Source organism: Bactrocera neohumeralis, unplaced genomic scaffold, assembly GCF_024586455.1.
Source record: "Bactrocera neohumeralis isolate Rockhampton unplaced genomic scaffold, APGP_CSIRO_Bneo_wtdbg2-racon-allhic-juicebox.fasta_v2 cluster11, whole genome shotgun sequence".
NCBI lineage: Eukaryota > Metazoa > Arthropoda > Insecta > Diptera > Tephritidae > Bactrocera > Bactrocera neohumeralis.
In genome coordinates, this window is record NW_026089624.1 from 24114694 (window position 1) to 24128785 (window position 14092).

At 40.2% G+C, this 14092-nt stretch overlaps 1 protein-coding gene across 22 annotated transcripts in view; it reads left to right on the forward strand.

Annotated features, from left to right (window-relative positions):
* Positions 1 to 14092, forward strand: part of LOC126766223 (calcium/calmodulin-dependent protein kinase type 1-like) — a 130856-nt gene that overhangs the window by 95247 nt on the left and 21517 nt on the right. The window lies entirely within an intron of this gene.

The following is a 14092-nucleotide window of genomic DNA, read 5'->3' on the forward strand; positions in this document are numbered from 1 at the left end:
AGTTATTGATATGAAGTGTATCCTTCTGCATCGATGACATAATTCGGCTTCTCATTGAAAACACATTTTTTTTTTGTTTCGTCAGCAGAAATTCTTAATATATTTGTATATTTTCGTGATATTTTTTTTTTTCGAAAAAAATCCACAAATGCTCGATCGGATTGAAATCCGGTGCCTGTGCTGGGAGATGTTAATGATGATTATTTGCACCACCTTTAAATTAAGGCTTAGACAAAGTGTCAAAACACTTAAACAAAATTTATTAATAAATAAATTAAAATTGAAATTTACTTTCTTGGTTTGATCGAAAAGGTGAGGTCGTTTCCCGGTGCAGTATTCGTTTTTCTTTTAATTTCGAGGAATGGTGTCGAGTTGTTAATCCTTGGCCGGGAAAAACTTCGGGTCCGTTCCAGCGGGCAGCGACAGCTTATTTTTGAATCAACCTTTACTTAAAATTCGTGAAGTAAGCTAAACATGAAATCTTGAACTCAGGAAAGTTAAGAAGAGTGAAACAGCAAATCTCTTTGATATACTTGTAAGTACCATGAAGCTATCAGGACATTTATTCCGGGCCTGAAAAGCCAGTTTACCCTCTCTCTCTATACCCAACACGAAGGAGTTAGAAAACGTCTACGTTTACACGAAACTACAATATACAGATTTTGTCCGGAAAGTAATAAGACTGAGTCGATTTAAAAAAATTTATTGGACTAATCGTTACAATTCTTTTAAAAATTTCAAAGTAGGCTCTTTCTGTGTTGATGCAGCGCTGCCAGCGCGATTTCCAAGTATTAAAGTCGTCACGGAAGGCAGCGACCTCTTCCCGGTCGTCCAAAAAAGCATAGTGCCATCGAAACACACTACTTCTTGCTAAAGCAACATCTGGGTAAGCCTGCTTGATCGTATCAAACGTCTCTGTCGCAAAGTAACACATCGCGAGAAAATGTTTGTCCTGACTCCAGAATACAACTGACCAGTGACTCGTTCGTTAGCTAGGAATGCCCTCTACCGAATCCAGTCGGTGCGCGCATGCTCCGAAGTACAGTCGCGGCGGAAGAAAATCAGTCCTATGACTTTCTGGACAAACCCTGTACCACATGGCAACATGAACTTACGAATTGATGTTCGAATTGATGTCCGTACAGCAAAACTATACTATATAACTATGTTAAAGAAAAGGTAATACCGGTCAATCTCTTCTGACTATACCCTTAAAAGTAAAGTCAACATCAAAATATATTAATAATAACATTGTTAGAAAAAAATCTCTCGTTTCCAACGTTATTATTTAAATATTCTCAGAATTGAATTTTGTAATATGTACTTGTATCATTTGTTTTTTTTTATATAAATTTTAATAATTTGAAATACAACTTTTCTGTAAAAGCACATAAGATGAATAAAAACTCGGAACCGTAGGTTAGGTTAGATGGCTGATTCGGATATTTGAAGAGAAAGTATTGAGATGTTTGAATTTCATCTTCTTCCAAACAACTGATGCAGCTGCCATCCGGTAAGATGTTCAATCTAAAAGCATTGAAACCTTGCGAAGAGCTCTCCAGACCTTCTCCGATGTAACCCAGGCCAGAAAGACCTTGCGACTACACAGCATGTCGTAGTTAACTGCAGCTTGTTTGGTTTGTCTGAGGTCCAGTAGCAAACCACAAAAATCCACCAGAGCTCCCACCCGTTCCCATTTTGCAGTTATAAAGACTGAGGTGCCTGTCCTGGCAAGCTCATCAGCTTTAAAGTTTCCTGTAATATCGCTGTGACCAGGTACCTACACCAGTCTAATACTTGGTGGTAGAGATAAGTACTCTAGACTTCGCTTCACGAGTCTTGAGTGTACAGTCACCAAACTCAAAGCTAATATTGCTGCCTCACTCTCAGAATGGATAGTCACCATTCTGAAGGAGGCTGCGCTCTGAAGCAGTAGACCAACTGCTACCTTTATGGCAGCGTCCTCCGCTTGGAAGACGCTGCAGTGATCAGGAAGACTTCAACTGAAGTTAATGGAAAGTAACCGATAATGTACTCCTTCAGGGGGAGGGTTGCTTTGCTCACGACTCCTCTCTTTCAACGAGTCCTTCTCTCCCATGCCTCTATCGAAGGTACATATATGAGCAGAGAAACGACAGCCAGGGCTAGGTTTGGCGACATAGTAATCCAAGTACCGTGGAATAAAATCAAAGTGTGTAAGGATTTGAGAGTGCTCCGCCTCGGAGTCATCTAAGTACATCGATTCTCTGAGTCTGAGGGGAGTTTTAGTAGCTATACACTTTGCGGCAATGTCCATCGATGCTATGTGCAGCATGAAGATTAGTGCCATAATTGGTGTGGTTGGTAGTGCACCACTTTTACCAATGCCTCCTCTGCAGCAGTACAGGGCAACGGAAAATTTTCTTGCTATAAGTCATTTTCCGCAGCCCATTTTTTTTTTTTTTTCAAAATATCTTTTTATTTATTGGATCTGCTTTTTGTTTTAAAAGCCTAACCAAGTTATAAAATCGTAAATCTATTTAAAAACTAGACAAGCTTAAGTAAGTGATACGTTGCTCCTTTGTACGCAGACATATCTCTTCTTTTAAGACGTGTTTGATCGCAGGAATGTACCAAAGCATTAACCAAAAGGTTTGGTTGATCCCGGAGTTTAGATATATATTTAATTCTGCTGTCTTCTACTTCGTTCTTTACTATAGAAATACCATGGTCTTTAAGGATATTTTAATTACGCATCTACCATCGTGAACACGTCATTGTTCTAAGCAGTGTGTGGAACCTTTGTATTATATCACATTCAAATCGGCTTTATGACCTTATTATATTAGATTGTCAAATATCCGCCTATTTGTGTTTTGAATTTCGCGGCTATGTATAAGGCGCTACAGAGCTCGTATCTGGCAATACTATACATCTTTGAAAGGTCTTGACATAATCTGCAAAACGTATGCATGATTAGTTTGGATGTTGCGTTCAACAGTTATAGACGTGTAAACATGGAGTTCACTAACGCCGAAATTCGCGCTATTTTAAAGTTTTCCTTCGTTAAACGAAAATCCACTAGAGAAATGTTCCGTGAGATTAATTGTGTTTTGGGGGATGGTACTCTATCACTTCGAACTGCGGAGAAATGGTTTCGACGATTCAGAGCGGGTGAAAACGGCACCATGGATAAGCCAGCCGGCGGAAGACCTGTGTCGACGAATACCGATCAAGTCATGGAAAACATCGAGTTAGACGGGCATGTGCCATATCGTGAGAGTTAGTCACCAAACCATTTTAAACCATCTGCAGAAGGCTGGATACACAAATGATTGATGTTTGGGTGCCACATGATTTAACGTAAAAAAAACCTTCTTGACCGAATCAACGCCTGCGATATGCTGCTGAAAGGGAACGAACTAGACATATTTTTGAAGCGGATGGTGACTGGCGATGAAAAATGGGTCCCATATGACAATATCAAGCGAAAACGGTCGTGGTCGAAGTCTGGTGAATCGTCCCAAACAGTGGCCAAGCCGAGATTGACGGCCAAGGAAGGTTTTGCTATGTGTTTGGTAGGATTGGAAGGGAATCATCCACTATGAGCTGCTTCCATATGGCCAGACGCTTAATTCTGCCATCTACTGCGAACAACTGGGCCCTTTAAAGCAGGTGATCGGCCAGAAGCGTCCAGAAATGGCCAACAGGAAGAGTATAGTGTTCCACCAAGACAACGGCAGATTACAAACTTCGTTGATAACTCATCAGAAGCTACAGGAGCTCGGATGGTAGGTTTTATCGCATCCATCATATAGCCCGGACATAGCGCCAAGTGATTACCGCCTTTGTTAGTGTAAAGATGAACTCAAAAGAGGCTTGTGAAAAGTGGCTGTCTGACTTCTTCGCAAAAAAGAGGGGGCCTCTACGAGGGGGTATTATGAAGATGCCGTCTAGATGGAAACAGATTATCGAACGAAACGGCACATATTTGAACTAAATCCAATCACTGTAACACTTTTTATAAAGCATTGAATAAAGAGCAAAAAAGCGGAAGGGAGATATTTGACAACCTTTTATAAAAGCACTTTGTTGTCTAGGCAAAGTTTGGAGTTATATTTAAAAGCCAATTTAAATTTGCAGCTCTTATCTTCATGCAAGTTATTTTACTAGATATACATATGTTTTCTCCACTTAGGTCTTGTATCTAGGTGAATACCAAGATACGTTACTTCATTGGCTTGGGGTACTAAAATATTGTTCATTTTTACTGCGCGACACATTTTTGATCTAAGCGAAAATGTAACATGCTTACACATTTGTTCATTCACATTTATACGTCAGTTGGCTGGTCATTTTTCGACAGAACTTAAGTGCTCGGCTAATATTCTTGATGATTTTACTATACATATGTGACATTTGTTACAGCTCACTAAAGCTGAGTCATCCGCAAAAGTTTCAAATATTTTAGAAAGACAGTGTAGAAGACTGATTGGTCTGTGTAAAGAAGGCTGTGTTAAGTCTTTCCCAGGTTTATCTATCAAGATAATCTGCGGCTTTTTCTATGAAATTGGAAAAAAATTGGGAAAGAGAGCACTTCTACAGCAATATTTGCTAACTCAATTAGCATTTTTGGAGTAATATTATCATGTCCTGTAGACTTTTTTGGGTTAAGTTCTTTTATTATTCTAACAATTTCAGAAGGTTACGTCTGAAAAGGCTCGAGTGACTCGTTAACTGTGTTGGGTAAGCTGAACTGCTCTAAGTTGTTCTTTGGGAATTAGGTTGCAATACCTTTTCTAGGTGAAAAATAATTAGACTTTTCCTCGTCACTTCGAGCGCAATGATGGAGTCAGTTGGTGGTTTCATGGACTTTTGGGCTTTCCAAAGGGAATTTTGCTTGTTTGAATTTGGACAGCAGGCGGACAGGAGCTTCGTTATATACATTTCAGTGTTGAATTCTTCCTCACGTTTAAGCGTTTTTTTTTTTAATTTACGTACTTCTGATTTTAATGGAGGGGGAGCGATTTATCTGTCATCCTCGTCTTGCACGCTTTTTTTCATTTACAAGCTCTTCTGTTTCTCTATTAGAGATTTTTCTGAAACCAAGCGGCTTATAACTTTTTTTGGTGTTGCTCAGACAGTTGCGTTAGTTAATATATTATTGAGTTCTCGTATGCTTTCGTCAATATCTCTTCCGGTATTTATTTTGTACTCAATATTAATGTGGCTACTCACGATTTTTTTTATTTTAGACAATTCGTTTTATAAGATGTTAGACTCACTTTTGGATCAACGAATATAGGTTGTTCACATATCTTTATTAGTACAGGAGAGTGATCAGAAGATAGGTCAGGTATAGGTATCAAGTGTTATGTGCGATTTATCTACATTTTTGCTACCAGCAAAATCAATTAAATCTGGTATTTTGTTACGATCACTTGTCCATGATGTCGGCTTACCAGGAGATATTATGTCAAGGTTATTTTGCCTATTTATAGTAGTGTGATACAGCTGTCGTCCTTTCGGATTAATTAGTCGTGAGCGGCAATACGTGTGTTTTGCATTGTAATCTCCACCTTCCAGAAATCTATGGCCTAGTGTTCCAAATAAGTTTTTAAATTAGATGTCTGTAATTTTAAACCGAGGTGGGCAGTATATGGCCGTCAGGCCAGGTCCCCGCAGCGATTTTTTATAGTTATTGTTATACCTTGTAACTGCGCTGTGGCATAAGATTCTAATGCGTGGTGATTTAACCGTTTTCTAACCAACACTGCTGTTCCTCCGTGTTTCCATCTGGGTGGTTTGTAACATAGAGTCTAAATCCCGGTATAGAGAAATTGATTTTATTCGTAAGATAAGTTTCTGACAATAGCATTTCATCAATATTTTTTTCATCCAGAAATCTAATAAGTTGCAATTTAGGTTGGTTAACACCATTAGCATTCCACATACACATGTTCAATATACTCATTTTTTACTTAAAAAAGTTTGCAATATTTGGTATTGTGATTTGATAATCTCTTGAATCATATTTTGCATTGGGTAAGGTTGAAAATCATAGTTTCAACGATTCCATTAGGTTGGTTTTGGGGCCATTGCATTTGTGCGGTATTGCTTTTCACCATGGTTACATAGCTCCCTTGTGTAGCATTGTCTTTAAGATTTACAGGTTTTGAAATATGGACGGGGATTTCAATATTTTCATTAGGAGGAATATTCAACTTTTCGGTACGACGTGCTTGAGTTTCGACAGACAGGGCAACCCCTATAGTTGACAGTGTGATTTCCCCCACAATTACTAACCAGCCCAGTTGATTACGATGCTAAAGTTCCCCTGAGTTAGCTCATACACGGTATTAAAAAGTTTCCCTGAACCATGAGAGCTACGTCGTTCGCGATGACACGGTAACCGACTTTCTCAACCTTTTCCACAAGATCATTAACAACCATGGTCCAAAGAAGTGGTGAGAGAACTCCCCCTTGTGGGGAGCCGCAGCTAACATTCCGTTGTGCCTGCGCACTGCCCCACTCCACCACGATTGCAGAGAAGTTTAGAAATAAGGTGCTTAAGGTTTGAATGTACCCCAACCCTATTTAGAGCCCTAATGACAGCTTCTCGGTAGAAAACTTATTACTGCAAACTCTTTGTTCCTCATCCTTTTCTCGAGCCAGGAGACAAGAGTAGGCAAGGTAGTGTCCATTGTAATCGGCATGTAAGACTAATTGGTCTAAAATCCTTGCCCGAGATATGTAATCTCTTACTGGCCTTCGGAATGAACGCAACCTTAACCTATCTCCAAGCGCCAGGAAAATACCACAATTTATTACATTTCGAATAGGTGGGTACCAGCCAACTGCACGACATCGAGACGGTCGGTTGCAGTTACGCTGTTATATTCTTCGGCTTTTACTTCTGGGGTAACGATGTCAGCGTCGCTGAAATCCGCACTAACAGGCAAGCACTCTTTCTACCTGCGTCGTTCCATAACTGCTCAGCCACGGTTTCGGGATCAGGATGACTCCGTCTCGTTGCAGACGAAGCAGTAAATTTGCGGCTAAAGCCTTTGCATGCTGAAAAGTTTCATTATTCAGGCTGTTTTCCAACGACCGTTCGGCGCCCTGCTTCTTCGCGTCCCGGCCTTCCTAGAACAACCGTTCCAGACTAAAGATGGATTCCCTAATTGACAATCTTCCTTCATTGCTGGCTAGAACCAATATGGCCGGATCTACCTCCGAAGTCCCTCAGTCGCCTTCGCCCTTTTCCTCTGCCGCATTAGGGGCTTGAGGGCCATCTGCCTTGACATCCGTAGGATCTTTAGAGGCCACCTCTCGAAGCCAAGCTTGTAGCTCCCTATGACTCCTTGAGAGTACCGAGGGACTCCGCATTTAGCAGTATCATCGTTTAGTATAAGATTTCTCGGTTCTCTCCCTCCAGATTTCACCCGCCTTTTTAATACATATATTCCCAGGGATAGATCTGGTTGTCGGTTCCGACCCCTACTTCATCTCCCGACGTCTTCTTATCTTCGTTAAGTTTTTAAAATATTTTATTTCTAAAAGTCACTCTCAGTCAATGCTAAGGTCCAGTCCAGGAGGCCGCAGGTCACATAGCTTTTCTTAGGATGCATCAGTTAGGAGGTGACATGAATTATATCCTGAGACCGTAATATGAGGAAGTGAGCAAAAGATCAAGTTTAAAAATTATTTCTCAATTTAATTATACTTCCCTCCCAAATTAATCTTTATATTTTTTTTTTAATCTTACAAAATACGAGTTTTTCATAACTTTCATTTATTATTTATTTCTTACTTTACGTATCACGTATCTGAGTTTTAACTCTCTCTTACGCAATAGGAGACAAAGGGTAAGCTTTTTCTTTGGCCTTGAATAAATAATACTGTCACGTTATTACTTTCAAATCCAAAGCAATACAAAATGCTTACCTTTCAATTCTTATTACACAAGAGCTAATAAGTAATACACAAAAGTTCTGATCTGAAGTTATTTTGTAAGCGAATAAATAAAAATTAAAATATAACGATTATTTTGTTAGGAATTTATAATAAATCAAAATTCAAAAGCTTTTGACATATTTAGCAGCCCTTAAGAAAAAAAAAACAAAAGTTTTCTATTACTACATCATAACAGGTGGCGCAAAAATTACCTTCCGATGTTTTTTGGAAAATGAAAATCTTTTATTCTGCTTGTGGATTATTTTGATTTGGTCTTTTAAATTTTTTTTCATCAACTCGAGAATATGATATTATGTAAATGGCCGCCGCCACAGTTGATTGTCATTTGAGCCCGTTTTATGGCATTTTCCATCACTTTGGCCAGAACTTCCGGCGATAGGTCCTCACATTCTGCACGGATATTGTCTTTAAGAGCTGCAAGAGTCTGAGGCTTGTTGACATAAACCCGCGATTTCAAAAAGCCCCACAAAAAGAAGTCTGGAGCGGTCAAATCAGGCGATCTTGCTGGCCAGTGCAAATCGCCAAAACGGGAAATTAGGCGCCCGGGAAATGCATTCTTCAGCATATCGGTTGTGGCACGCAGTGTAGTGTACCATTGCTTATTTACGTGTATTTCGCATGTGTTTACTACACAAATGTCAAAACAGAACTGACATTAGAGGTCAATTGCAAAACTTATAACATCTACTGATCATCTTCTGACTTTTGCGCCACCCTGTATATAGGTATGTATGTAACCCTCCTTCATAATAATTTTTTTAATCAAAAACTATAAAATAGCTATTTTGCACCTGAGTAAAACCAAGTAAACCAAAATTGTAATCGAATTTTTTTTAATTACTGTAATACAAATTCATGTGATGAATTTGTGAAAATCATTAAAACTTTTGAATCAGGGAGTAACAAAATGATTTTTTATTATTTTATTGTGAACAATTGCTTTTCTTTACAATATTTATGAATGTGAATACTGAGTACTGAAAAGTTCTGCTTTCTGAAGCTTTGTATTTTATCAACATTGCTATATAATACCAAAAAATTTTGAGGATTTTATTAATTACCTAATTGCACAGAATAGGGCTATTACACTTTCAAGTTATCGAATTGTTGTAAACTATAATGTATCGGAAGAAATCCAAATTTAAGTTTACAATTTCACAAAAATACTAATAAAATATTTCTATCCACTTTCATTAAGAGGTGAATTAACAAGGCCGATATTTACAATATAAGGACAATTGTAGTAAGGAAGGGCCAAATTCGTGGTGTAACCACGGAAATAGCTTCAGGTGTTAGCAAAACCTTGCATCAAAGAAGTAAGAAAGAGCCAAGTTCGGTTGTTACCGAACATTCTATACCCTTGAAACTTCCAGAAATCAAAGTCCGAGAAATTCCGTCAAAAATATATGGGAGTTGGGGATAGCATTGACCCGATTTGGTCCATTTTTGCCAGTACCACATAGTACTATTAACACACTTACACGCATACTAAAAAAATTTCCTTGGGTTTCATTAAGGTACCTCACATTCAAATCGTATGGAGGAAAGTCAGCCGGATGTTGGAAAATCCTGATATTAGTTATATGGAAGTTAGATTAAGTTTTTCCCCAAGTTTATCTATTTTAGGCACAAAGATAAACTGTTACATTGAGACAAAAAAAGCACAAGCAAATTATAATTAAAATCTTTGAGCAAATGATATTTCCAAAATATGTATTTTGCTATATTGTTAGTTCTTAATTACTATGCCAAATATGAGTGCGATCTGTCAACCAGTTTGTTTGCAGCAGCTGCTTAAATGGATACACTTCAGTAGTGGGTTGTGATTGATTTCTAACCAAACTTCATGTGCGGAATCGTTGCGAATGTTGGCAAAGGCTTACGCTGGTTCTGTTTTGTCAAAACCACAAGCCTCCGAGTGGTACAAAACCTTCAAAGACGGTCGAGAGTTCGTTGAAGACATGCCTCGTTATGGACGTCCTTTGACCTCTTTAACTGACGAAAATATTAAAAAAATAAAGGATATAGTGCTTAAAAATCGTCAGGAAAGTTATAGAGGGACAGCAAGAGACAACTCTCGCGAGTCGAATGACTTTGTTGAATACTTTGAGTATGTAACGTGTTCTTGCTCGACTCGTCCCGATAAAGCTGAATTTTATTTCAAAAAGAGTACAATAGCACTCTCATACTGTTTAAATGAGTTAAGCATCCACCCGCTCTACACGGGAAAACTGGGGCACCCTAATACAACACAGCTCAACTCACCATCTCATGACACTTCTACATCAATCAACGCACCCAACAAAAAGGATGGCCAAAAGGGAAAGCGAACAATTCGACAGCTCAATTCGCACATCATAATTGGTATACAGATTCGCTTTCCACATTCCTTTTATCGACAACTAACCCGCGCACTGCATTTGGAGATTTGATAAAACTTCGACGTCGTCACCACTCGGCTACAGCATCCTTCGGTACAGCATTCATACTTGGATTAGATTACGATTCTGCACGTCTTCATTTTAATCGCCACCGATTTTGGATTAATGCATCAGTACATTTACTTTTGTAAATTTTATTGTAAAACCAAACAATTTACTCTGCAAATTAAATGCTAATTACACTCGACATCCATGTGTATTTTTTGTTAATAAAATATATTCAGTGCGGCATCATTAAAAGGTGCAAACAGTGGCTATATATTTATTCACATACCATCTCGGGTGTAAAATTATATGTCTCTGTCGTATAAAGCTATTGATTTATCGCACCTTTAGTAGCTTTAGAGGTATAGGAGATATGTATGTAAATTGAACCCACTAGAGGTCGGGGAATTTATTTCCTACGGATACCCCTAGCTACTTCGTTTCCCTGCGCCAACTTGCAGTTCTTTCTATATCTTAACTGAGTGCTTAGTTATGGCATAATGGCATTATGTAGGCGTGGCGGTGTCCAAGAAACATGTGAATCAAGTTTCATCAAGATATTTTTACTCAAGTTACAACGGACGGGCGGACAGAGAGACAGTCATTCGGATTTCAACTCGTTATTCTGATAATTTACATCTATCTCGATTACTTTTAGGTGATACGTACAACCGTCTGTAGCAATATGTAGTATTGTTTCCTTTGCTTTACTGTAAATGATATCAAGCATTGTAAAGCAATAGGTCACTCGTTACTTTGACGAGGGTGGTTGAAGGTATCATTAGCACAACGGCAGATATTGAGCCTCCATGATGAAACATCTCCACATGGGTTTAGGCTGATCGACTTCGCCGGGGCCCGAAATATGGTTAGCTGAAGTACTAGATTTCAACATAGGAAAATTCATAAAGCAGTCTCCGGATCGAAAAGGCCTTAACCAGATCGATCATGTTGTGATAGACGGAAGACACGTCTCCAGTGTTCTAGACGCGCGTACGCGCCGAGGTCCTAACATTGACTCGGACTAATATCTTGTTACAGCCTAGATACGCACCCGTCCCTGTACAGCAAAAACGCACGTCAATAAACACAAGGAATGTTCGACGTCGAAAAGCTGCAATTACAACAGACAGCCGAACGATTTTCTACTCGGCTTGAACTCATGCTCTCTAAGAGCACACGTCTACAACTCGGTTTAAGGGAACTGTGGGACGGCATTTCATGCACCTTACGTACAGCTGCAACCGAAACCATTGGTTTTCGGAAATTCAAAAGAACAGCTGGTACGGCGAGGAGTGCCGTGTCACAGCGGAGAGAAAACAGACTGCCTACCTCGCAACGTTACAATCGACCACAACACGTGCGGGGTTTGCAGACAATACAAGAAAAAGGCCAAACTGCGTGAGTATGAAGTGCTTGACAAGCTGAGCTTGCTCGAAAATTCTACAAAAAGATGCGGCGACTAACAGAAGGTTTCAAGACCAGCGCGTACACTTGTAGAACCCCAGAGGTGATCAAGTGACTGATGCCCAGAGCATACTAAAATTACAAAGGGAACACTTACTCATCCTGCTGAATGACAGTGAAGTCACAACATCGGGAGATGGTCAACCCGATTCCCTAATCGACGACGATGGAGCAGATGTTCTATTGCCCGACCAGGAAGAAGTTCGAATAGCAATTACCCGTCTGAAGAACAACAAAGCGGCGGGGACCGATGGATAGCCGGCGGTGGAGAACTTATAAGGAGCAGAGATCAACTTCTTTGTAGAATATGGTCGGAAGAAAGCATCCCTGACGATTGGAATTAAAGTTTTATTTGCCCAATCCACAAAAAGGGTGACCCCACAAGCTGCGCCAACTACTGTATTGAGTGAAAAATTAGGATTTCGGCCTGGAAAATCAACAGCTGACCAGATTTTCACGGCTGTCTTTTCAGCCTTTCGCGCTTCTAAAAATCTCCCACACGAAATACACAGCGATCTTATTTAAAAACTAGTCGAAAGAGTACAGACTTGAACTTAATGTTGCAGTCGATGGCGTCAAGATTCCGATTGTCAATAATTCTAAAGTTTTAGGTGTGAATTTTGACAATCTACGCTCCTTCACTCCTCATACGACCGCGATTATCGTCAAAGAACAAAGCCGCAAAAAAGTTCGCGAGCTGGCAGTACATGGGAAAAGGATAAAGCAGCATTGTTGGCAACTTACAAGGCAATCGGTGGGCTGGTCCTTAACTACGCCGCACCTATATGATGTCCTGGATATATTGCAACGCAGACGAGTAAGCTCCAGACTTGTCAGAATACTGCATTCCGGAATACGGCAGGATGCATCTTGATGTCACCTATCGAACACCTGCATAGTTAGGCCCATGTCATCTCACTTAAGGAGCATAATGAACTGATCTTTTCTGCTTTCGCTCGAATTATCCCTGCAGTCACCTGCTTGAAGCAAAACCGTCTCCTAGAAGCATCAAGAGGCCACTCCTCAACTACGTCGACGACATCAAACAATACACCGACCAGGCTTCGAGCGCAACTAACTTCCGACAAGCACTGACCACCATTCACAGTGGAGCCGTCGGTTCCCGTTACAACAACAACAACAAACAGTTTCGCGCCATTATAGCCGACTATTTGATGCTTGAAATTAAAGATCGTGATCTCGGCGACATTTGGTGAGCAGATAATAATAAACGTTCTCAATTAAATTTAAAGTTTATGTGGTTTTTAGTCAGTGCAATGCTTCAGGAATAGTTGTGAGCTATTATCTTCTTCTTCTTCTTAATTGGCGTAGATACCGCTTACGCGATTATAGCCGAGTTAACAACAGCGCGCCAGTCGTTTCTTCTTTTCGCTACGTGGCGCCAATTGGATATTCCAAGCGAAGCCAGGTCCTTCTCCACTTGGTCCTTCCAACGGAGTGGAGGTCTTCCTCTTCCTCTGCTTCCCCCAGCGGGTATTTCGTCGAATACTTTCAGAGCTGGAGTGTTTTCATCCATCCGGACAACATGATCTAGCCAGCGTAGCCGCTGTCTTTTAATTCGCTGAACTATGTCAATGTCGTCGTATATCTCGTACAGCTCATCGTTCCATCGAATGCGATATTCGCCGTGGCCAATGCGCAAAGGACCATAAATCTTTCGCAGAACCTTTCTCTCGAAAACTCGTAGCGTCGACTCATCTGTTGTTGTCATCGCCCAAGCCTCTGCACCATATAGCAGGACGAGAATTATGAGCGACTTATAGAGTTTGGCTTTTGTTCGTCGAGAGAGGACTTTACTTTTCAATTGCCTACTCAGTCCGAAGTAGCACCTGTTGGCAAGAGCAATCCTGCGTTGGATTTCCAGGCTGACATTATTGGTGGTGTTTACGCTGGTTCCAAGATAGACGAAATTATCTACAACTTCAAAGTTATCACTGTCAACAGTGACGTGGGTGCCAAGTCGGAGTGCGACGACTGTTTGTTTGATGACAGGAGATATTTCGTTTTGCCCTCGTTCACTGCCAGACCCATTTTCTGTGCTTCCTTGTCCAGCCTGGAGAAAGCAGAACTAACGGCGCGGGAGTTGAGGCCGATGATATCAATATCATCGGCATACGCCAGCAGCTGTACACTCTTATAGAAGATGGTACCTTCTCTATTTAGTTCTGCAGCTCGAACTATTTTCTCCAGAAGCAGGTTGAAGAAGTCGCACGATAGGGAGT